General features: G+C 41.2%; 1 protein-coding gene across 7 annotated transcripts in view; it reads right to left on the bottom strand.

Annotated features, from left to right (window-relative positions):
• Nucleotides 1–21,258, bottom strand: part of baz2ba (bromodomain adjacent to zinc finger domain, 2Ba) — a 110,985-nt gene extending 89,727 nt beyond the window's left edge. For 3 of the 7 annotated variants that reach the window (XM_086025630.1, XM_086025632.1, XM_086025631.1), the window contains exons 1-2: nt 20,943–21,258; nt 4,710–4,752 (exon numbers count right to left, since the gene is read on the bottom strand). The gene's annotated coding sequence lies outside the window, so the exon portion shown is untranslated. Of the gene's footprint in view, nt 1–4,705; nt 4,753–20,942 lie in introns of all 7 variants that reach the window. The other 4 variants (XM_086025624.1, XM_086025627.1, XM_086025629.1 and 1 more) reach the window with 2 other exon arrangements.
• Between the last annotated feature and the right edge of the window lie 3,507 nt (nt 21,259–24,765).

The raw sequence follows: 24,765 nt of genomic DNA, 5'->3' as shown, positions 1-24,765 counted from the left end.
CAAATTTAAGTCTAAAAATTCTGGGGACACATTGGATAAACGGTGGCAGCCAATCGCAGATTTTGCATAAAATGCTAAATATCTGCTGAAATATCTGAATTTCTATAACACGGTTTCATAATTATTTACATGCTAGATGCATGCATGTTGGTGCTTTATGGTCCTGTCTGTTTTAGGTGCTTTGCCACCATCTTGTGTTATCTATATGAAAAACAATCCCCTTTTAAAGCGGCATGAATTCTTCGTGGATTTTCACTAACAAAAAATGCTGAATTAGCAAATGGTAACTGAAAAAATACACCTTACTTATATGTGTTTTTTCCAGATTAGGCAGAAATTTTGGACACCAGAAGAAAAGGGGGGGGGATTCTCCTGATACGTCGTTGACTTCAACTCTCTCTATTTACATATTTTTAATGTCGTGTCATCATCAGTGGAGGTTGAAAAAAGTAGCAAGTTTATTGAAACAACGGAGCAGAAAAATACAGATCGGTTTCTATTTTATCCCCGCTGACGTCCACAGGTGGTGCTTAAAGCCCTGAGTGTTCCCTCTGTGCATGCGCAGTTCAAGTTATGCATATCAAAAATGTCACATGAACCAGGCTCCGGATGACCCGGAATGGGTATGGTTCTGATGTCACCAGAGGTTCGCTTTAGCAGTCATTCGGGATTCATAGAACCATAGTTACCGTCGGCTCGCGCGTATCGAGGCCTGGCACTCGCAGGATCACATGTATACTTTTTTATTTTTTTAAATGAACGTTTTTCTTGATAAGCATATATTGAATGTCTGCTATCAGAATTTGGAGAGTTTATTTATTCTTTCCTCCCAGTGCATTTCAATGGCCATGAAAAATACGTGGATTTTCGCCGGCCCAGTCCCTATCCCTCGCAAATAAGAGGTCGACTGTACATTCATCATGTTTTGGGGGTTTTTTTAATGTAAAGAGGAGTAAAAGTAAAAAGTTGTCGGAAAAATAAATACCCAAGTACAGATACCTGAAAAATCTACTTACGGATAGTAACTAAAGTATTTGTATTCTTCCCACCACTGTGTGAGTGTGTGTGCACAAGAGCTGAAGACATGATAGGTAAGCCCCAATGAACACCGAGTGTGTCAGTTGAATCTACTCTGTCCTCTACCGAGACTGCTCTCTATCCCGAGGACTGTCTCGCAACAGCTTTTTAACAACCGTAGCTCTGAGGCAAGTGCAAAGTACTAAATGTTTCGGCGTTATCTCAACACTTCCTTAATCTAACAGGGAACCAGTTTAAAGGGCACTGGGAAAAAAATGGACTGAGAAACAAAGAGCGAGAGCTGAAAATGATAGCGCTTGCTCAGATTCATGAAACCCTATTCGCCTTTTGTGACAGGCAGTGAGACACACAAATTCTTCCCCTCAGGCTATGAGGTGTAATTTCCCCTTCCACAGTCACAAGGGCCGTGTAGAAAAAATATCTGAAGCTCAGTGACTGACGTGTACACTGACTGTGTACGTAATGTCTTTCTGTCTATCTATCTATGTCTGTCTGTCTGTCTGTCTGTCTATCTATAATACTGCAATTCTGTTCCATTGTTACGCACAGTAGGATGCGGATGGAAATGTTGGCCCCACAGGAGACACACACACACACATTTAAAGAGCAAAGTTGTGGGGCTGACGCAAGACTATCTCTGTCTCACGTGTCTCTCCCTTACGGCCGCCTGCTGTTCCTGACCTTCGAGATATTTTTCACTCTCTTTCTCCCTCTCCCTTTATTCCTCTCTAATTCACACTCATGCGGCGCACATCCACCCTCACCCCTCGCACACATCCGCACGCACCCCTACATGCAAACACACGCACACACCCTTCTTTTCTGCATAGCTCCCAGCCACTCTGGTTTGTCATTAAAAGGCACTGCATTTCAAACTCGGCTCAAGCAGATGGGGCTACGCAAGCGTTGCTGCGCTCACCTTGGCTAAAGTACAAATAGTCTACATGCATTACAGGCACTTACTGTATGCAAACAGTCTTGCTAGGGCTGAAGAATAGCAATCTTAGGCCTTGTCTACACGTAGCCGGGGTTTTTTAACAACCGTATTTCCCCCCCGCCCCCCCCCCCCCCACCTGCGTTGGAATACACATTAAAAACACGCTTCCACACGTAACTGCAGAAGTGCGTTTTCATACGCACGCCAAGCCTCTAGGCGGCAGTAGTTAGCCAAATCCATCCGGAAGAACTTCTGTCCTTTGACGTCACTTCTACGAAACCAAAAACGGCGCCAGACTCGTTGGGGAGAACCGACAAAAGGTCAGAATTGGTTTTAAACCTTTCACCGAGAAGCAGTGGTTGTTTGCGGACAAATAAGTAAGCAAAAAGCGCATCGAGAATGGCTATAACCAATGCAGCACCGCGAGAGTGTATGTTGACTAATGAAAACACAAGTCGCGCAAGTGACATCAAAGCATTGTTGTCGCACGGTAACGACGTAAATCTCCGGTTATACCCATCCAACAGGAGATATCCGGATGTATCCGCAAATCTCCACTGCGGCCGGAGTTTTGCGTTTTCACTGAAAAAACTCCGGGGGCGTGTGGATGATAGGACTAACCGCAGACGTATATCCGGCGTTTTCAAAAACCCCAGCTACGTGTAGGGCCTGAAAGTGGATGTGTGGGTAACCATGTCAAAAAAGACTTTGCAATCGTCTGTTGATTTAGATCAATTAAAATGGACTAAAAATTCAGTCAAAACAACAAAGTAACAAACGTTTTATTAGTTTCACTCTTTTCCCCAACATTTGCATTTTCCTGTAGGTAGTAGGCACACATTGACAATCATTCACACTCATATTCAAATCCAATCAAAATAACATTTGTACTGTGAAAGAAAGCCAGAGTATGTGGTGAAAAAAAACACGCAAGCACAAGGAGAACATGCAAATGCCACACAGGAAGGCCAGAGCCCGGATAAGTACCTATGACCTCTGAACTGTGCGCCTGTTAAATACTCACCTATGGTACTGCCCAACTTGAATTGCTTTAACTTTAAATTCATGTATAGTAATGCATTGAACCCAATACAGTGTAGGTAAAGATATGCTCAGCAATCATACCGGTAAATTGTTTTTGTTTGTTTTTTATGTTTTTTTATACGTACATACTACTTTTCATCAAAAAAAGATACACAAAAAAAACTGCTAGTTGATAAAGCAAAAAGTCATTTGGGGATTTTTCAGGAGATTCGCGACCGGAATGTGAGCAGCAGCTGAATCGCATCATTCAGAATCTCCTAATTCAGAACCAAAACAAGAGCAATATATAATAAGATGGCCCTGGGTGGAGCAAACAAATTGTGATTCACACTTCGAACTGAACTGCCTTATGTCATCGGGGCATTATGATTAGAATTTTTGTTACTGTTTTATTTGTAAATCTTTCATTGCGTTTTCGAACATGTCCGAATCAAGGTGCGCCATCACATATATAAGCTTGGTGTGGCCAGGGACGGTGGCATTGGGAGCGGACCAGTATCTTAACCGTAATGGGTTAGGCTGTTGCTGTGCCCATTTTTCTGTTTCTGTCCCACTAACTCTGCCTGTCCATTTCAACCCAACCGGCCCAAGCAGACGGTTAACCCACAGAGCCTGAGGTCTGTTCAAGGTTTCTTCCTGAGAGTGAGTTGGGGGGTGTCGCATCCAGAAAAACAACACGGCCGCATGTAATTTAAGAATATGCCATGGGCTGAGGAAAAACCGACAGCTGGACCGATTTACTCCTTTTGTACTCTGGTTTGCAAGAGGGCCTCAAAAAGCCAGTAAGAAAAAGCTACATGTCTCTTCCCCCACCCCAGTAAATGATTCCCCCAGAGGGTGAGTACTCATCAATACTCATCACAAATGATACACGCAGCATGCGGCAACACAATGCATCATTTACAGGCAGAGATGGTGCAGCAACCTGACAGAATCAGGTCCGCGCACACTCAAGTATCGCAATACACTATGCATTCAGTTAAAAAAAGACAAGAAAAAAAAACACGAAATAAAGACACGCGCAGGCCATCGGGTCAGGTAGGAGAGGAAAGTGCAAGTCATTGTCTGCGTGCGCAACAACAAACTGCCACCTTGGTGTGAAGTGAAGCCTGGAGGACGAAGCCGCGCCCCTGACAACAGATAGCACTCACACAGAGACGGGAGTGAGCCGCACACGGAAAAGGGAGCGAGGAGGAAGGGCGAGGGGGAGATTAAGCCACACGTAGCAGCACACATAAACAACTGCACGCAATCCTGCATCCCTGGAAGCCCCTGTAGGGCGCAGTTAACAACCATTTACATTCTGCACTCGCTCCGAGCAGATAGCAAACTAAGGATGCTGATTAGCCGTGTACGTTTCATACAAATATTCTGATTTGAATGGGAGAAATCTAATTAATTGCTCGATTCACTGAATGAACCCCGAATTTGTAATGTAATCATAACAACGTCTTTTCAAGGGTCTCTTGTTAAATTTAATTTGACAAGGGAAAAAAAACATCATGATTTGATGTATGAATTCAAATCAAATGAGGCCTGAAACTGGCAGAGTTTGCGTGGCTGTTATTGAGTGTTTGAAAAAAAAAACAAGTCTAAAAAAACTAAGTCAAATGTATAATGACGTCGAGCTTTTCAAAAAGTCACGCATCACCTCTCATACATTCCAGAGTGAGAAAGAGAACATACTCACTGTTTGAGGTGTCTTCAGCTCTTTGTCATAACTGCTGCAACACCTGGGGAGAAGAGAACACAACACTGTTGAGGTTCTGAGTAAAACAACAGGCTGAGTCACCGGAATAAAACGTGTTTACCCGTCGCTTTGATTACGCATCGCTTTGATTTATGCCACAAATGAAATTAATACTTTTTTTTTTTTTTCTTTTTTTTTTAATGTACGGGCGAGTGAATGCTTCCCCTATTGGATTTCAGGAGGGGATGTGGCCCCTTTATTCAAATTCATGGTGTGCGCAGGCATCAAAAAGGAAAAAAAGATGGTGATGTCCTAACACAGCTGTGGCTGCACACAAGATACAAGTGTATATACACACACGCACTCGCGCGCGCGCGCACACACACTATGTGTTTTTCTCTCTTCCTCTCTGAGCCACTTCTTGCAAAACCAGTTTGTTAGAATTGGATCTCCACACTGGAGCTTTGAGTGTGAGGATATTTTCCACAAACACAAGACAGTTCTTGTAGAGAACCAAGCCCTCCCAGTGTTCTCACGCCCATCTCTCATGCATTGTCTCAAAGGCCCTCCTGCGCTCTCAGCCTGAGCCCAAACTAAGCATCTCAACACAACAGATGCCGCTCTGCTGCGCATATGACACTACACACATTACACAGACCGTGCCCGCTTTTATATCTTATGGCTTATGTTCTATTTTCTTTGATAATAAAAACGTAGGCAATCTGGTCCAAAACTGCACAGAAACACTTTCGGCGGCTTCTAGGCCAACACCAGTGAAGGTACCAGACACAGACGGTGTCAGGCGCGTGGGCGTGTGAGTAACCAACAAGGTTTTGCTGACAACAAACACATCCATCTGGTCAGCAGCTTCAGATCAAACAGAAACCTTCATCACACAAAATCGAGTCCAGTTCTATCATAAAATAATGTGCCTTCCACATTACCGAAAGCAGCTCGAGCACACTGAAAGCTAAAGGTGGTGTTTTCAGAATTCCTGTCAACGGCATTTGGTTTTATGAGTCCAAGTAAAGTTGCCTTTCCGGGTTATCTACAGCGAAAGAGAAACCGACAGGTCTGTCATATTGTACAGAATGAACCGGACTGCTGGTGTTGATAGTAATCACTCAGACAGACAAACGCGCGCAGACAACAGACGCACACCAACACACTTTGATAACTCGCCGCGCCGCAGCCATGATGATAACAGAGCGCCAGGTAGACTGAATTCATCTCCTGCCTTTTCATAAAGACCTATTAGTGGATGATTAAAGGATTTCTGCTCATCGGGGCTCAGCACAGAAAAATGATTTGCCAGGTGAATCACTCTGGATAAGGAAGACGCTGCTGTCTGCCATCATTTTCCACTGCGAAAATCAGGCTGCTCATCTGTTAACCTCATTTTGCCGTACAATCTTTACCGGTTTGTGTCAGTATTACAACGTCATTTTTGGTAATGACTCAAATGTGGAGCCTTATTCAACTGACTAACAATAGAGCTAAGTTATTAAAGACTATATAGTTGAAAATAAGCAATCACAATTTCTTCACATAGCTCCAATTTTTTTTGATTGTGTAGACCGCATGTGTCAAACCCAAGGCCCGGAGGCCAGATTCCGCCCGCCACCTCAATTTATGTGGCGCGCAAAGGCAAATGATGTTCGGCGACTTTGTTTCTTGCTAGAATATCAAAATTGCAAACTGTAATCACTTTAAATAGCATTGATATACTGCATGCATTTTTTACAATCTTCCTTTTAAAACAAATGACTGAGTAATAGCTGAACAAATTTTTTTTACTGGCTTCTGATTTTAGAAGTAGTTATCCATCCATTTGTTGTGTATACAGTTTTCAGTAATATGAGGCTATTATCCATTTATACGAGTTCACAGCCATAACCCACCAAAGGAACAGACAAATACAAAGCAATGATGTCATGTAAGAGAAAGATCACGTTCAATCGCAATGAACTGATGTCATCCATATGCTGCTAACAGCCTGAAAGAGCAATACTTGCATTGGTCCCTGGAGATTCGAATGTATGACTAAGATTTGATGTATTAAGCAGCATTGTAGTATTCAGAGGGAGGCAAACTTTCACTTGCCTAACGCATCTTGGCAGCCACACACAACCGCTGAGCAAATCGACATTTATAGCTCATTAGTACACTACCATTCAGTACTAAAATCTCTAATAATCACAACAGTGTTTACCATGATATAATTGGACAATTATACGATGCATAATTGAACAATGGCACTGATCCACCATGTTATCACAGACGCAAATGATGTTCACCTTTTCATTAACTCGGGCGACTAATGTCATCATGTTTCTGAAAGTCAGACAACACGTTTACAGTGAAAAACACTCTGGGTACGAAAGTCATTATTCTAATAGTCTCCGTTGCAGAGTCATCTCATAAAAGGCTGAGAGAAAACGCCGCAAAGTTACTTGAGGCCTCTTTACAAATATCCTTTGGTATTCCCGTGAACCAAACAAGTGTACTCTAAAACACACATTAGTGAGATTGGCCTAAAATCCCTTGCTTTTGAATATTTGATGCTTTGTTAGGAGAGGAGCCGTCGACACTCGCGAGGTGTTTGTCTCTTGTTGCTCCCTGTGGGAGCGAGCCGGCGAAACTTGGCCGCAGACATTTTCCTGAAGCCCCCACAACAAAACAGGCAAGTCTTGACAGTCTTGTCCGCCACACAGTCGTCACACAATCAGTTGCAGGAAACCAATCCCTAAATAGCAGTGATTCATCTCTTCATCACACACACAATGTCAGTACACAGTGCACAAAGAAGCGCTCTCTTCCTCCCTCGCTCTCTCCGTGTCTTGCCCTATCTGTCGCAACCCCTTCCCCCTCAGTGTGGTCTCTTCTCATGCTGCTTAAAAATAAGTGCTTCTCCCAGCTTTCTTTGCCTTGTGATTTACTGTCTGTGTTTAACTGCGGGGCAGCATCTTTTATCGTTACATGATCTGCGGCTGAAAGCTGACAAAATGGAATCTGTGTGTGAGTACTTTTGTATGGAAGAAAGTGTGTGTTCGGGGCAAGGTAGGGAGCCGGTGGAGTAATAAAAAGAACCTGTGTGGGAAACGTTTGTCTACATGCTAGTCAAATCCTCCCAGCAGCCACCCTGTGTCTGCCTTCCAATATGTGTGCCTTTTTCATTCCGCTAAATGGTTTCTTCCTTGACAAGATGGAGCAAGCGCCGTCTCCGGGGAGTCGACGCACGGAGCAAAGCGCTTTGGGACAGGCAAAAAGCTCTGAACAATCCTGCAATCCATTTGCGGGAGATAGAATGTATAAGAAATGCCAAGCGCGTGTGCTCTTGGCTGTGTACACATGCATGTTTTTGTGCTGCCGTCATCACTCCTCTCGCTTTGTGGCAGAGAGCCCATTGCAGAAATGTGCTTCTCCATACGAGACAAAAGTCATTCATATGCACTCAAGCTGTCCTACTTGGTGACCGTCCACCGTTTGGTTTGGACCAGTGATGGCACCAGTTATGTGAACAGATCGTCAGGCTTGCGTGGGCCTACACAACAGCTTCAGTGTATCGTTACAAATTTTATGATCCATCAACATGACGTGTGAAGGTCAGAGTAGCCATGACCAACACAGCTGTCACATCTCTCTCCCTCCCAAACACTCAATGCTCTTCCAAAACACTCAGACCGAAACGTGACCTACCGGGGCCCAAAAGTGGCCGGCTCTGACGGGATAAATCCAAAAGAGGATGGTGGCGCGATTATACTTTGTCACTGATGTAATATGGGGCTTTTAAAAGCTAGCGAATCATCAACTGATAAAGATTCCAAACTAACCAGCCACCACATTATGACCCCATGCACAATACAATTAGATCCAATACAAGAGCTGGATCAAATAGTCTGTCTTTAAAAAAAGATAGTAATGCTTAGTTTTCATTCACAGTTAGCATAGTATTCATTTGTCAATATTTAGGGGATTTTAATCTGATAATCGCTTCTGATTTAAAAGATGCGAGTGCTTCAAATTGAATCCCTCTACTTTCAAATATATCACAATAAAACTCAACCCGTCTGTAATTGGAAAGCTATCTTTGATGGAAATGCCACATTTACAGTAGCCGACTGACAATATTGTAAAATGCTAACAAAAACGCCATTGCACCATAAACTCACGGACACAGCCGTACCATATTGTACTGAATCATAATCGTTCCATTTAAAATAAACCACCCTTGAATCTTATCGCGCCCCAAGTATCCAGCACTTGGAATGGCAAAATGGCGTTGTATACCACTGCTACTACAACTGTTATTCATACCTCTTGCTCAGTGTCAATCAAAACAGTGTTATTATCTTTGTAAAGGCAGACTATTTGATACAGCTCTTTCATCAATGTTATGGCTGGTCAACGCAGAGTGAATATCAAAAGTCTATACACCCTTGTTCATATGTCAAAGATACTAAAAAATGAGACCAAGACAGATTATTTCATAACCTTTTCTACCATTAATATAACCGGTACAGCTCAATTGAAAAGTACAAAAACAACTGAGATAATGTGGTTGCACACCCTCTTAGGACTGGGGATGAAGCTGTGTTCAGAATCAACCAATCACATTCAAATTAGTGTTGAATGGGAGTCAACACACCTGCCCCTTCAAGTGCTTCTAATTAATCCCTTTAAAGTTAGGTTGTTCTAGTAGGCTTTTCCTGTCACACGTTTGCTTTCCAGGAGGAGCCTGAAGGTTTGGCGCTGACCGTTATCCAGAAATATTCTTAATTCCCTCCACCTTGACTAAGGTTCTAGTTCCAGCTGAAGACATACCTTGAGGAAAGATGGCCAAAATGTCCACCCTTGATTTCATCAGACTGTAACACATTTCCCCATGTGTTTGGCTTATTTTGTTATGGACTGATGAAACCACGGTTGAACATCCAGGATTAAAAGTAAGCAAATATTCAGCTACAAAGTACATACAAGGAAACTGTCAACCAATTTCATAATGAAGGCACGATGACAGATGAGTACTCGACTTCCAAATCCAATATAACAGCAAACTCACAAGTGATTTTACGTAACAACAAGCTCTGTGGCGTGAGGAATAGTGGTTACACTAGTGCTGGGAAGAGAACAAATGTGAATCCACCTTTAGTTCAGTATTTCAGCGTGCGTGCGTGCGTGTGTGTGTGCGTGCATGCATGCGCATGTGTGCTTCTATTAAATGGATCTACTGTCTCCTTGATCAAGGGAGTCAATAAAGGTCCAGTCCTGTCAAACCCTCAGGGTTAAATGCGCATGCACATCTGTAACTGTGTGTGTGCGCGCGCGCGCGAGAGCGGGATGGATTCTGAAGTACTCTGACAGGTGAGTGATTGAGTGCTTTCATTTCCCTCCAGCTACAAGAAGACATTCGCTCATAAACACACAAGTCTTTGCACACGCTTGGTGGACGGAGGAAGGAAAAGAGCGAGAGTGAGAGAGCTGTTGTTTCCTAAAGGATGCTGCCGCTGCCTGCATGCTTAAATTAGCTCTAAATGTTTGGATTACACACGGGAGCTCTCGCAGAGGATTTAGCAACCGTCGCCTGGCGTTTGGGGGATGTGTCACTCTTTCCGTCTGCATGTCGCACTGAGAAAGTCAGAGACCATGAAAAAACATACATTCTCCAACTCGTGTTTAATTGAGCATGTCGACTGGATCTATCTATAAGACAAAAGTGAGATGCTGAGAAATAGTCTGAATTGTTGTGCAAGTAACAAAGACAAAAGCAGAAGGACACATATACCCCCATGTGTCCTCCTCACATTCCACATTTTGAGAGTGCAGCCTTAGCTTCAGTTGGTGGGGGAGGATAGGATATGTGACCAGACGCAAAGACAGAGAGAAAGGAGGAGAAGGGGAATGAGGGAGGTCAGTGCCCCCAGTCTCAGATAAAGGCCTCTCCCTCCCTTCTTCCACCTCGGCTTTCCAAGCCCCTGCCAGGATCGAGACGCGTCTCACGTTACAGCTGTCTCTCAGTGTCATCGTTCAGGAGGCGAGAGGACAAGCGAGGGACAGATAGAAAAGGGGGGGAAGCGGGACAATGCCACAAGCGAGCCCAGGCGGGATGGGCTTTTCTAGAAAAACAACGGCGGTGGCAGGTTCAGCTGGATGCGGAAACGCTTGTGGTTTGGCTGCCTTGTGGTATTTTTTTTTTTTTAATGATAATGTTAATGTTCTCCGCAATGTTGGGCTGTCACTAACAATACATTGGGCTTTGACCTTTTCCAGTCATATTATGCTGAAATGTGAACAGCACTAATGGCACCATTTCTTCATCATCACCTGAGACACACTGGCCACAAATAATTTCCACAGGCGGAGGGAAGAAAAAAGGAGAAGTTAATTTTTACACTGGGGTTTCGCACACTGAGAGCAGGCTAAAAGAAACAAATGGTACTCAAACGTGGAGATGGCAGTGACTGATGTACTCAGCTTATCACTACGTGTGATGGGGCTTCTGTGGATTAGACATAGTTGAGTCACTTCTCTTAACATGAGTCCCCTTTTGTAACCTTAAAACGCTAAAAACAGCAGCTTGTCCCAGGTCCAGTAATGACTAATCCAGTCACTGCATGGAGTTCAGCCTGCGTTGCTAACAAGGTAGGGCTGTGTAGGTCAGTAGTGAGCTAAGTGTGATTCCAACTGACAGCTTATTTCTTTTTATGGCTTTTTTTTTTTTTTTTTTTTTAGATAAACAACAGTTTCCCCTGGATTTCAAATATAAAGGATGCTGCATATGTACATCTGATGACTGCACAAGTGACGCTTACATAAAACATGCTTTGGTACAAATACACATCAAGCTATTGCATAGCGTCAAACTGCTTTCCCATTTGTTTGTTTTTTCCTCTACCCTTGTCATTTCTCATGGCATTGTGTTAAAATATTTAACATTCTGGCTGAGCCTCGAGCAGGCTTTGCCAGCACAGCTAAAATAAAAGCCTTTGTGGCAGCAGTGACCAGATTTTAAATGCTGAAGAAGATCAATAAATGGGGGGATGTCGCATGCATTTGTGTATCTGTGAGAGTGTGTGTGTGTGTGTCCCATTCCTAAGCCCTGATGCCTGTATTCTCGCAGCGCTTGTATGTGTTCATGCATATTTGTTAGCACCCACCAAGACCCGCAGCCTCCGCTGCCTGCAACAAGCTTCTCTATGTAGTATCATCATCTGACCCAGGAGGCACCCTAACAGAGAAACTAATATCATTCCCATTCCCTCATCCAAAGCCCTCCTCAGAGTTTTTCCCATTCCCAGAATCCCTTTCCCCATCAAAGTTCAGCCATTGTGGGGGGAATTCTGTTGAGAAATATAAATACAGGCCCCCCTGCTGCAGATGGGAGAGTGTTGAGTTGTTGTAAACATCAAAAAGAAAATCGCAGGTTTCCTGATCTTGTGCGCATTTTCCTAATCAAGTTCCAACTTAAACAAAATGAAGCCTTTGTGCACATCTTGTTAAAGCCACACTTTTTCAACACGACTAATAATTTTCCCAATGTCGCTCTTTTTCCTGTCACTTTCTTTTTATAAAGGGCACATTAAATTGATGCTTTCTGCTCACATAAAGCCAAAGTTGTTGGAGGTGATGCGTCTAGGTTTTCACTTCCTCGCTAATGTACAAAACAAAGAAAACATCCCTGAAGGAGAAAAAAATGCCCCATACCTTTGCAGACTTCATTTAAAAAAACACACACACACACACGCGCAAAGCCACTAACCATTAATTTCACAAGGCATCTGCTTTAGAGGAGGTGGGGGAAGGAGGGAAGTAAGTCAACCTTTTTGCCTTCCTGGTGGAAAACAGGCATCCGAACAAGGCAGAGCGTGCACAAACAACCTTGACTTTCATCAAGGAAATTCTCACATTGAATGATAAATAAAGATCCCAGGGGGAGAAAAGAAGCAGCTTATCGCCATTGCCTCCCAAATTTGGCCGCTCTGTCTTCTGTCTCCTCAAAGTCAACACGGGGTGACCCATTTGTACGTTATGCCGTCTATTGTTTGGTCATTAATCCACCATGTGTAAACCGCACACTATACAATGAAAACCAACATAAGGCTTGATCTGTTTAGTCTCAATGAACTTTTCAGTTTGTTCACTTGTTTCGGCAAAAGCAAACATGTGCCCCGGGTCCACTGACGTATTGGGCTTTTTTTAAACTGCAGCTGCATTACTTGTTAAAGCTGTATTAGCCACTCACAATTAAGTCTGGCTGTCACCTGGCGCTTTCTTTAGCGTTATTTGTGCAGCCTGATGACTATCAGGACTTGCTGGACAAAATCAGCAAGGCCACATAAGGTTAGCTGGCTCATCTTGAAGTGAGCCAGCTTTCCAACTGAAAGGACATTAACCTGTGAGGTCATGTAAATACGGATCAACTGTATCAATAAAGAAGCTGCCTGCATAGGCCTGTAAAACAGCTTCAAATCAGTTTGATGCCAACACAGAGAATCCCCAACTGGATTTGTAACAATAAAAGGCATTATCAATTAGATGCCCAGAGCTTTCACTAAAATGCATCTTCCTCTCAAAGGGCCATTAGCCCTTGTAGGATTAATGTCTCCTACTAAACATCTGTTAAATTCCCACTGCTTGGTATATTTCATTAGCAATTGTTGTTTTCTGTGTGTGCACATTCATATGTAAAAGGTCGATGAGGGAAGATATGAGTAAGAGTTATGACTTGTACGAATGTTTGCTCAACACGGAGCAGAACTCGACATCCTCTCTAGATTTCACAGCTCCGTATCAGCACTCGCATGCACAGATTTGACAGGGCTCCCAGATGGTCATTATCGTCAATAGATTGTTTGTGGCTCCAATTAATAATTGTCTAAATGGAAAATCCTCCTATTACAGCAAGTAAAGATTTAGGTTAGCGGGTAACAGCAGACATATTATACACCGAGGTAAACAGTGTCACATATAACAGTGGTTCCCAAGCTTTTCACACCAAGTACCACCTAAAAAAATACTTGGCTTTCCAAGGACTACCAACATGACCAACATTAACAGTAGCATATTACTAACAGTTCATCTAAATGATGAATACAACTTTATTTCACTTCAAAGTTAAATACAATTTAACTGTACTTCACAAATGGAATATACTGGATTAAAACATAATTACGTCCCTTTAACATGATGTTCAACATGTTTTTCTGCGATACTTTCGCATACCCCTACTACAAACCATCGTACCACTTTGCCAATCATTGACATAGAACATACAGTAATGCTACACGTTTTTCCCACAAACCGTTCCATGACATTTGGTGGACGATCATAACTCATTGTCCAAGGGAGCTCAATTATATTTGGAATACTTTGTTACAGAGTCATGAGCTGGGCAATATGGGAAAAAAAATCTCCTATCACGGCATAGGCCATTTTATATCACTAGCTATTTGGCTACTATGACGATAGGAAAAAAAAGATTGTGTCTATCTTCTTCAAAATATATGTATCATCATATTGCCCAACTCTAGAGCCATTATATTAAATGTATAGATACAGGTAATTAATATTATGTATTGTTGACCAGTATTATTCTTTTATTGTCATGTATGACCACAACACAGACTATTGTATTTTCCGGACTATACGCCGCACCTTTATATATAAGCCGCACCCACTCTATTTTTTAAAAAAAATAATGAAAAAAAACATGTAAGCCGCACCTATGTTGAAAAATTAGATGTACTGCATTTACGGAATGATTTTGAACTAGAAATGTACATTATGTACCTGAACAGATTCTTTCCTAACAGTGCCTTTTAACACGGCAGCAACTTTGCTGATTAAAACGGAGCAGAACCAAGATAAAATATAGGACTTCTCTTCATTCTCCAGTTTTTCAGTTAACATCTCTTTTTTGCTCTACTTCCGCATACCACCCAGTGCAACGCCTAGTGCTTAACGTAGTGCATAGCTCCCTCGCCTGTTGAAGTCCTCCAGCTGCGGTCACATCCTGTTAATGGCAATTATATTGTATTGTAATGTATTTCCAGTTAGAGCGCCCCTAGCGGTGGAAGAATAATCCACAGAATAGCCACACCTTTATATAAGACGCATGTTTCAAAACCTAGGAAAAAAGTAGCGGCTTATAGTCTGGAAAATATGGTACTTTTTTATTCAAATGTAAAGTTTTGTAGTTTGGAAGAAGGAGAATTTGGTTTCCGATTTAATTGTCTGTGTTAATCCAATTTTTATAGACGGACGGAAGCAATATTCAACTGCCATCCAAAAAAAAAATCAGCAAAGACAACCTTTGGAAAATAATGTTTTGCGGCACACATTGGCGTTGGTGTGGAGGCGTGGAACTGACTAAGTGGAGTTTTTAAGTGGAAGTCAACCCAAAAATGTACTTTACAGGAATATGTTCTATGCAGCACCACAAGTCAAAACACGTCATTCTGATTAATATTGCATTTATAGAATTAAGCAGTACAAGCCACCTGTTTTTGTACATGTCAGGGGGTGGCCATTTGCTACTTTGTCGATTAAAAATGACATCACAGTTGCTCAGGGCTCAGCTAACGACCAATTATGGTTCAGCTTCAGAAAACAGGTGAGCCGTGATTGGTCGCTACGTGAACCCTGAGAAACTGTGATGTCATTTTCAGTCAACAGAAAGTGACAAAATGACTACCGCCTGATATGTACCTAAAACGGATGGAGTTTGCTACTTCACTCATATTCCAAAAATGTAATATTAATCATAATGACTTGTTTAGACAAGAGGAGGTGCATAGAACATTTTTGCAAAGACTTTTTGGGGGTTGAATTCTCCTTTAACATACCAAACTTGTTCGAACGAGGCTAAATTTTATCATTTTTTTTCCCCATAATGCTATGGGGTATTAACATATGCATGCAAAGTTTTTAAAAAAGTATGACGGAATTTAGGTTAAAATAATGCTGATGGAGTGACAACTGATGGACTGGGCCAGCCTGAAATAATGGACTAAAGCTGAAGTACTGGCAGGCCGGATTCTGGCAAATGACGGACCGGCGAAATTTTCCACATGGTTTTTGTCCATCTCAAGGGGGCGGCCATTTTGCCACTTGCTCTCCGACTGAAAACGACAAATAGTTTGCCCAGGGCTCAGGTAATGACCAATCATGGCTCAGCTTCAGCAAACAAGTGAGCCAATTAACACAATATGAATCAGAATGCCATGTTTAGACTAGTGGAGGCGCATTGAACATATTACTGTAAAGACAATTTCTGGGTTGACTCCCACTTTAAGTAACTTGTGGATAGCTTTCTCGAGCTTATCATTTCAGATAGAGTGTTGCAAAAAAAGAAAGAAAGATATATCATATGGGTACAGCTGACAACAGTAGAATAGCCAACCCGGGTCTACTGAGGTGCACTGAATGCTTGTGTGATACGCTGTCGTCACATATGATGACAGCTCAAAAACAATGTTGAGAAACACTGCAGCATAATGTGAAAGCAAAGCAATTGGTTAAGACATTTACGTCACTGCAGTCAACAATACGGATGTTCAAATTCATACGTCAGCCAGATGATTTTCTTTTAAGCACAGTTTGCAACTGACTTGAGACACAAACTCTAAACTTTACATTCAGTCAAACCCGCTTTACATCAAGCTCACTTTTTCAACAGCATGTGGCATCAGAGGAAACTCAATCATCGCTGCAAATTTTCAGAAGAATTGTCTGATTACAATATCCTGGCAGCATGCTGTGGGACTGGTCATCAACAGATGCACCATTTAACATGCCGCATCTAAGTCAGTCACGAGACGCGCCAATTTGATTTTGAGACAAAAAGCAAATGATTAAACACAGACTTAATAAATCTCTATATACTCAAACATGCAAAGCTTGGGTCTCATGTCTCCCAGAAGATATTTAGTAATAAAGGATTATAGTGCATACAGCTTTGTGTGCACATGGGATTGTATTCTCCAAAGCTGTCCAAGTTCTGTCAGATTCAGCACCCCAAGACACAGAGCTCGTGAACCTAATTTCACCTAATCAGCTTAGTCAATAGCAACCATTTGCTGTGACTTTGGTAGACATGCAAATAGGGCTTAACTATGTCTATCCTTAATTCCCCAATGTTCATGTTGAGCAGAGTTCCTCTATCGCTTCAAAAACAACAGTTCCAATATAAAGAGATCCTCATACTCAGGTATGTAACTGATTTGACTGTGTTTTAGGTAGCACTGTGTGCTTTCATTTCAAAGCAACAAAGCAAACAACCCTGACAGATTTGTTAACCTTTTACACTTTGGCTCCTGCCTACTCTCAAAAACATGGGAAAGCACAAAATGTTAGTACAGTGGTACCTTGACTTAGAAGTAGCCCATCTTCCGAGTTTTTCAAGTTACTAGTTGTCGTTGGGCCAATATTTTCTGCTTTGTGAGACATACTTTGGATTAACAGCAAACGGCCGCTCAAATAGTAAAAAAATAAAATAAATAAATAAAAAGTGTCACTATTATTCAATGGATCAAACAGTCAAACACACAAATATAAAATGAAAACACTTGCAAGAAGCATGGCAGGCCCTCACACACCTAACCGCATGGTAAACAGCCTGACAGAGCTGGAGTCAGATCCGTTTATGTCACTTACTCACTAGGTTACGCCACCTAAAGGCGAGCCCGACCTCAGTCTTTAGTGGGGCACCAATTATTATTACCCTAGTACAGGGGTCCCCAAACTTTTTCCTGTGAGGGCCACTTAACTTTTTTCCCTTCTCTGAAGAGGTGCCAGGGTCAGGTTGTAACAGAAAAAGTGTACCGATTGTCCAGGATCTTCATAGAAAAAATTAAGTCAAGAAATACATGTCACCATTTAAGAAATAAATAACCGAATAACTCTCTCTCGGTCGTTACGCTGCAGAAGGGTGCAATACAATTGTCATGTTCAATGCGTGTATTAGTTTTGATTGCGTGGCCACTGGCCAGACTTAAAAAAATAAATAAATAAATAAATAAATTCATAATACGTCTGGTATTGTTTAGTGGGCCGGGCCACATGTGAACATGCGCTGTATTTTCGAAGACCTTATACTGTACTCTAATCACGCAACACTGCCACACACAGTCAGTAGTCTTGTATGGCGCACTTTGCGACACGCGCTGGCCATCTTAGCATAGACAACATTTACAGTATATATACATAGATCTCGCCTGGAGTGCTGAATTATACATTGACATTGCAGCCATATTGGAGGTGGGAAAGTGAAGAGATATGTGAAGATACCTCTTTCATTCACCAGGACTCATGAAATTAATACTGAAGCATTACGCCACTTTAACTCCAGATTTTAAAGCAAATACAAAGGCCACATTCAACATGGCGGACGCTCTGACATATTGCAAGGAAAGGGCCACTCTGCTCACAGCGGTGTCAGCAGCAGGAATAAAACAACAAGAAAAGGGAAACGTTCTTCATTTTAGATGACAAAAGGTTTTTGTGGCTGCCGTATTTTGTGCATGAAACAGGTGCAAATGGGTCTTTGAGTTGCCGAAACCTACTCCATACTAATGCCGATGACTGACATTGTAATATATCACTCCTCACTTGCCGTTCTGCACGTGTGCCAGTCCAACCAACGTCCTCATTCGGCTCTCGTTATTTGCAAATATGTACATATTTTACACACGTCATGCCATTACAAAATGCTACACACACAAAAAAAAAACAGTCAGGTATTCATTTTGAAAAATGTGCAGAACTCTTGCCCAAACACTGCCATTTTTGTCTCATAATCCTGCATACCTAATAATTATTTTCAGTAAAACTGTTGCAGATTAGACTGGCCATCAATCAAACAAAATCATACTATTAATGTTTCTATTCATTTCTGTATTATATATTTCTACTAAAGTCTAAGTGCTAAAAAAAAAATCGTAAAAAAAATGGTATTTAACACAATAGCTGCTGTAAAATAAAATGTTTTTATTAAAAAATATTTTTAGATATCTGTGTCTCAAGTGGGGGTACAAGTATCTTGGTGGGCTGACACAGCCTATGGCAACGAGTGTGCTTAAAGATACACATCAACGCTTTAATCGAAGTGTGTGACATTCATCTTAATTAACTTTTTTAAAAACTGTTTATTACTTTACATTCTCCGCTATAATATTTTTAATATATTTCTTTTCCATTCACAATACAGTGCTTTTTTCTTCATTAAAATATTTTCACAAAGTATTGAGGTGGGTTTTTTTTTGGGAGGAGGGGCTGGAGCGGAAGCATGGCATCAATTTATTTCAAGCGAAATTGGTCATGGCACATAAGTCATGGTACCACTTGTACATGACTAGTTGTATAATCAGCATCAGCACATTGTGAACAAAAGTGAGAGCAACATTTGAGAATTTGAAAAACGGCGTTACATTGGCGTGTTTCAATCCAGTGATACCACTAATGGCTTCTAAGCAGCTCCATGAAATCAAGCAGCTGTCATGTCGATGCATCAGTGGCGTGAGGAGGGAGCACCATCCCCAGAAGGACAGGGGGGTCTGTGCCTTCATGTTTGGCTAAACATCTGCTTCTCAGCACTCCGGCTTTGCAGCAATAAACGACTAAACAAAAGAGGTGGGAGGTGAAATGATCACATTTTCCATTTCAAAGCATTTGCTTGTTTGGTTTAGTTTTTCCTTTCCTGTCCCCTTTGGACATTGAGCTCAAGTTTAGCTCCTCTGTGTGCAACAACATGGAGTCGCTAAAGAGTAGGAGGCAATTCCTGTCTCTTTGGACATAAGATGTGAGCTGGAGTTTAGCTCCACTGTCTCAAAATGCGTGCAACAATAACTAGAATAAGAGATAAGAGGATGCTATGAAGATTAATGGAGTCTCTTTTTAGAATCTAAAGTATAGCTCAGCATGGATTACAACAGAAAGGAGATACAGTCTTCCCTCAATCAATGTACTTTTATGTTAACAAGCTTACATTAATTAAAAGACATTTCATTTCAGATTAATTCGCACTATTTGGACAGAATTGACACTGACAATTCTCCCCTTAATAAGATTCATAGTAATTAACATCCTTCCTTGTTTCCCCACCCCCTCTCTCTCTCTCAAGTCCCTTTTGCTTCATTCAAAGATCAACAAAGCACTACGTACTGGTTCAACTTGAAATCACATTTTAACAAACCATAAGTAATAGACACGCGTTTGTGAGAAAGGAGAAACTGTGGCTTTAACCATTTTAAATCCACCTGCCCATCGAAAATGACGAGCTATATCGCCTTTTAGAAGCACCGACGTCTTGTCCACTCACGGCTAACTCAACCGCTCATTACATTTGCTCCCATAAACGTCAAACACAAACTGGTCAATACACTCGTGTGCTCTCCCGTCACCGGCACCCCGTTTTTCAGTTCTTTTTTTAAAGTCGAAAACTTTGTTGTAAAACTTAGGAACACAACGTGGATGAAGGTGAGTAGTGTTGTTTGTGTGGTGTGGTGGGGGGCAGAAACACATTAAATTAAAGATAGCCAAGATGGCGAAGGGCTTGTTGTTATGGCAGGGGGCCAAGAAACGGACGATATTTTCAATATACACACACACAAGGGATACATTTTTCCGTTTCTCGGTTTGAGGAAGCGCCCTCGATGGCAGCCCTTCTCCCCCCACTCTGGTGCCTTGACCAGCCAAACAACGGAACCGGGGGCACCACTAACATGGTGGTGAGAAAGAAGCAAATAGTGAGGGACTGAATCGAAACCAACCTTAGGGAATATATTACATTTGTGGTTAATTTGTTTGGTCGTTGTTAAAGTGAACGGCGGTGCCCCGTAAAAACTGTATTACAACATCCACCAAAGCGCTAAGCGTATGTTGACTAAAAGCCAAAAGCACCACGGTCTCATTGTAAAGTTGAGTATTTTTATAAACACACACGTTGGCACCAAATAGAAAGCAAATGAGTTGAGGGAGGCGATGCGTGATAAGAGAAGCAAGCTAGGCAACACAAAAGACGATCTATCCCACTATCATATCACCACGACGAGAAGTGCAAAAGAACACTTGGTTTATGCATGTAAGAGCAACAAAACTCCGATTTTTAACTCAATCGCTGCTTTTAAGTAGTGTAAACACAAAAAGCGAAGCGACAAAGCAGCGATTCCAGTTGTATGTGATGAGAGCGAAAACACGGCGTCAGTCAGTCACAGTAAAATAAAACAAAACACTCACCTTGTTTTACTTTGCACTTTACTTATTTCCAACGTGGATTAAAAGGCTCGGCTAACACTCCGGTTTGCTCGTGTGTTTTGCTTCTTTTTCCACCTCTCTGGGTCGCTTTTGGTTATGAAAGAGGTCGATGACGAATGATAAAGAAGGGGAATTGGGCAGTAATTGAGTCTCGCAGTGTGTGTGTGTGTGTTAGCAGATTGAAGGAGAGTCTCTTCTCAACGTTTATTCAGGCTCCACTTCAAGGAACCGACCTGACGTCGTCGGCTCTCTACTGCCACACAAAGAGGAAAAAAAGTTCTTATTTGTGCAGCGGCCCCTTGGCAACCAACAAGAATGCAGTCGTTGACCGTTATTACTTTGAAATGCGACATGACATGAAAGACGTTCAATGTACGTAGCGGCCCCTTAAAAAAAGAGGATGCGTCTCACTTTATGACGCTAACCTCCCTCAAAAGACACATTGCCAGATTGGCATTCATGCATTTTGACCATTCTCAGCCAAATCCTACATTTCCTATTTTGCTTTCTTTTAATTTTACATTACATACCCCATCGAATTATTGATTGCATCCATTTTAATGCTGAAAATGATATGCTAAGCTTTCAAGCACGTGGAAAAAAATTAATATCATTATGCAACATTGCAAGCATTCGACACAAAAAGTAAGACTATAGGCTACATATTTCCAAGTGCAGTGAACTGCTTCCAAAACTTTTTTTCCACGCATGCTGTCATTTTTTTGGAGTAAGAAATCCATGTTTCATTAAAAAAATGACATCGCCCTCACAATCCGTCGACATGCAGATCTCCCACATGATGAAAAGTATGATTTTAAGAAGACAATATTGTCAGAATGTCATGATTAATTTTGTAATTCATGCATTTTGCCTCCTGACCAGTCAAATGCTCTTCTCATTTTGCCTTCTTTATTGTTAAAAGACACCCCCTAATGGAAAGATTTATTGCATTAGTTTGAATGCTGAAAAATTATACTCTATTTTCAAAGGTTTTCAAACATGCCCTGTGAAACATATGACACAAATATACATTTTCAATACATAGTCTTTTCACCATCGTTAAAAGTGGCATGCAGTCTACCCTCACATATTTGGGGTTTGCATTCGCTTTTTCACCTATTCAATTATTTATTTTATTTTATTTTTTGGGGGCGTGAGGGAGCAGAACCCCCGATAATCTGTTAATCATGGAAAAACATACATAGTTCAGTTATTTGTGGTAAAATACTGTCTGGAGTAAGCATATGAAATGCGATGAGCGCTTCCTCAGTATTTTAGGATCATAGTCTGTGGTATATTTATGGTTGAAACTATTAATATAGGCAAATCTAATCACTTTTAGGGTAGTATCAATTATTAGCAGAATTCCACTATTTGTGGTCAGGGTCACCTATCCTCTGTTATTAGCAGGGGCTTACTGCATACTTTTGAGTGCATTGAACTTAGTAAAATATGCAAAGACACATAAGGACAATGGTATCTGTACTTTAGAGTTTTTGAGTAACAAACTGTCACTGGGTCAATTCCCCCCCCCCTTTTTTTCTTGCTTTGTGTTGTGAGCATATTACGAGTGAGCTTCACATACACCACCGCTCGAGTGAAGTGGGAGCAAAGTTGGCGATGCACTTTTAGCCCTTTAATGAAAGGGAGAAACAGTCAATCAACAAATACAACATGAAACACTCACAAGGAGCATCGAGCAGATGCTAACACTGAAATAACTGCAAAATAAGGCTGCACGATATTGGGAAAAACATGCGATATACGATATTGATGTTGACTATAGCGATATTGATATTATTGTGATATTTAACATGTACCTAAACAAATGACATTTTTAATATCTTAGTATAGAAGTACTTTTTTCATGCCGCTAAATAAGGAAGCTCAATGTGTTTCTAGCTAATTATTTGTAATTCCCCTGACCTAGATAATGTCCAACTATCATGTGGCGATGCGCATTTAAGTTTGCATCTGACTAGTCAAATTCAGATAAAATCATACAATTCCATAAGAAAATTATTGCATGTCTTTGGGATATGCATATTGCATAGGCTATTATAGCGTTATCTATATTTTTTCGATACATTGTGCAGCCCTATTGCCAAAGTATTTGTTTCATGCATGCAGTCATTTTTTTTAAGTATGATATCCAAATTTTGAGTGCATCCTCCTCAGAATTGGTCTACATGCAATCATTCCCCCATACTGAAAAGTTTATGGGATTTTAAAAAATCATTGTCAGAATGTGAAGATATACATTTATGATTAATGTGTTTTGACCATTTATTTTCAGACAATTTTGAATTTAAAAAGGTCTCTAAATGATTAAAAGATTATCAAAAGAAAACAGTTTTTGTTTAATTTGATAATCCAATCATAATTTGTCGATTAATTGTTGCATCTCTAATATTTTTCATGTGCAATTACTACCTCAGCATCTTTTACTAAAGCTGTCTTTTTCATGCATACAGACTCATTTTGCTGCGATGTGAAAGGGGAAAAACAAAATGTGCACACAGTCTCACTAACTGACCAATTGATGAGCTTTGAGGGGGTGATACTTGATCAATCAAATACAAATCAGTTACACACGGGCCCAACATGAGAAGGCATTTGTCAGAACAAAAAACAGAAACGGGACAGATCTTCCTCTGGGTAGGATCAATACATTGCCTGGCAAAGACAGCCATCTGTGCCTAATTGTGTTCTTTACCTCCTCTTCTGAACACACAATAAGCAACAGGCTGAGCACAGGCCCTCTGACCCAGACTGGGTTTCCAGACGAAGATTATTTCATTCAACTGGAAAACAACAAGGGGGTGGGGCAAAGGGGGATTTTTTTTTTTTTTTTGCAGATGGAGTGGGCAACTGCTCCTGAATGCCCCACCCTGATGAGGACGGGTCAAACAACTGGTGCATCGCCTCATGTCACATCACTGCTGGGCCACATCTATTTTTAACCGGTATTACACCCGATTAACAAACTGCTCACTCTTACTTTGTAGACACCCCATAAATCAACTCTAATTATTGTAAGGAGCTCCATGGAGTGTTCATTTACAAGCACATTCATGTTAACGCTTCATAAACATTGAAAATGACAGTTAATGTTTGATGCTTTTTCTCCTCCTTGCCAATGTCACCATGTGAGGTGCCTTTAAAACCTTTGAGGTGATAATGCCTGAGAAATATTTGTACGTTTAAATGAATCAGAATCATCTTTATTGGCTAAGGATGATCAAAACACAAGCTGCCTCCATTTGTTGGCCTCAAGTGTGGCGCTTTCACAAAAAATAGATGATGTATATTGGCTTGTCAGTGCACTTGTCAGTGGTACCTTCACTTACAAGATTAAGTCATTCTGTAACCAAGTCTTAACTCAATTTACTCACATATAAAACCAATATTAATGCCTCTTGAAATGAATTAAAATGCTATTAAATCTGTAAAAAACAACATTTTTGTTACATGGTTTTACCAAAGAAAATACAGTAGTGCCGTATTGAAAAGAAAAAAAAAATACTGAGAATGTAAACAACAGAGACGGGCACTTTACCCTATTTTGCCAGTGCGTCCTCCGTCCGCGACCTGGGTACCCTTCCATCATCATACCTCCGTTCTTATTCATAAAAATAATTGTCCTCCATCCCGTCCGTCCTTAGATTTTTAAAACTCTTCCGTCCTTACATTTCATCAGTCCGTTATAACGCAAGAAGTTTTCAGTTTTTATTGGGTTATTTCACAATAAAAATATTGCAAATCAACACAATATTATTTTAGGAGGAGAACGAAAGACTTCCAC

Source organism: Filicampus tigris, chromosome 3 (genome assembly GCF_054856515.1).
Source record: "Filicampus tigris isolate MCC_2025a chromosome 3, RoL_Ftig_1.0, whole genome shotgun sequence".
NCBI classification, from domain to species: Eukaryota; Metazoa; Chordata; class Actinopteri; order Syngnathiformes; family Syngnathidae; genus Filicampus; species Filicampus tigris.
The sequence above is the reverse complement of the archived record's forward strand: the minus strand, read 5'-3'. Positions and strand labels throughout refer to the sequence as shown.